The sequence below is a fragment of the Etheostoma spectabile genome, chromosome 6, assembly GCF_008692095.1.
Source record: "Etheostoma spectabile isolate EspeVRDwgs_2016 chromosome 6, UIUC_Espe_1.0, whole genome shotgun sequence".
In the NCBI taxonomy this organism is placed as follows: Eukaryota; Metazoa; Chordata; class Actinopteri; order Perciformes; family Percidae; genus Etheostoma; species Etheostoma spectabile.
In genome coordinates, this window is record NC_045738.1 from 8,511,664 (window position 1) to 8,513,048 (window position 1,385).

Below are 1,385 nucleotides of genomic sequence, written 5' to 3' on the forward strand. Positions count from 1 at the left end.
AAAATAGCAGATTAATCCAGTGAAATGATCACTTCTGAGAATCCGTCAGTTGTCCATCCTAATATCTGTCTACCCCTTGATCCCTCTGTCTTCTCTCTTCCTCTTGTTTTATCCAGCTTCAAGGCTGGCAGAGTGTCTTTAGTTATGTTTGACCTTTGGGTGGGTGTGGAAGGAAGGGTGATGGATGTATCACAATACAAAGGGAGACAGAGCCAGGCAGACAATTTGCAGTTTTCCAGAGTCCGCTATTCAGACGAGTTTGACTGAAAGATGACGCATTTCCACTAACACCGGGAAGAATTGGTGAAACTGGAAACATGCCTGGTGACATTGTGACTCTGACTGTGTGATTATGTGAGAAAGATGAGCGTTATTATTGTGCGTGTGCAGCCAGGAAGTATGTTTAAGGTCCCTGAAGTGGATCGGAATAATCTTGCTCTCTTTTCTAACCATTTGACCACAGTCAAACTCTTTGGATTATTACTTGTATTAGACCCTTGGTTTCAAGACACAAGAATCTTTGCATAAAATAGGGTGACCAGATGATAATAGGTAAAATATGGGACAGTGGGATGATATGAATTTCAAAACTCTGCACCAAAATGATTTAATTTATTATTTTTATCCAGGAATACAACTGTCATGTAAACCCGAAAATACAAATAAAAAAATCAGCTCAGCAGCGGCGAATTTATTATACATGGAGTCATCCTTTGGCTTACAGAAGGATGAGACCAAACTGTTGGTCTGTACAGTTGGGCTGTTATGTGGTTTGTTACTAGCATGCAGCCTGACGTCTGACTCCCCCCGTGTGAAATACCAAACTCCTTCCTACATACATTGCAAAACACTTTGTTTGCATTACGTAAAAAGGCAGTATATCCAGTTTTGTTTCCTTACCCAGTCCTCCCGGTACCTGCACAGACGTTTTTGCTGTTAAGCAACGTGTCCATCGGGTTCCGGGAAACCACCTTGAGCCTCCATTTCAACAATGAATGAATCAACAATGAATGAATGAAAAATAGCAAAGACTATAACTATTTGAGAATCTGCTCTTGATATTTTGCTCTAATTTTGAAGGCAATTAGGTCAGGATTCGGGATTTGGGACAACTGCTCGGATTAAGAATTTTTGGGTATTTTTGGTCACTCTAACATAAAATGCACGTTGCTGTTTCACATCTGTAGTGAAACAAGGTTTTTATTCTGTGTCTGTTTCTCTCTTGTTCAAGGAACATGATCTAGTGACGAGCTAAGGAGGAAGTGGGATCTCTGACGCTCCGCCCCTTCTGCTGGTGGAGCACCCTGCACATCTGACTAGAGACCTCTTTAGTCACTTGGACAGGTATGAGCATATAAATGAGATATATATATATATATATATAT

At 40.6% G+C, this 1,385-nt stretch overlaps 1 protein-coding gene across 3 annotated transcripts in view; it reads left to right on the forward strand.

Annotated features, from left to right (window-relative positions):
* galnt1 (UDP-N-acetyl-alpha-D-galactosamine:polypeptide N-acetylgalactosaminyltransferase 1) overlaps nucleotides 1-1,385 on the forward strand; it is a 40,723-nt gene that overhangs the window by 14,690 nt on the left and 24,648 nt on the right. For all 3 annotated transcript variants that reach the window (XR_004332447.1, XM_032518563.1, XM_032518564.1), the window contains exon 2: nucleotides 1,232-1,344. The gene's annotated coding sequence lies outside the window, so the exon portion shown is untranslated. The remainder of the gene's footprint in view (nucleotides 1-1,231; nucleotides 1,345-1,385) is intronic.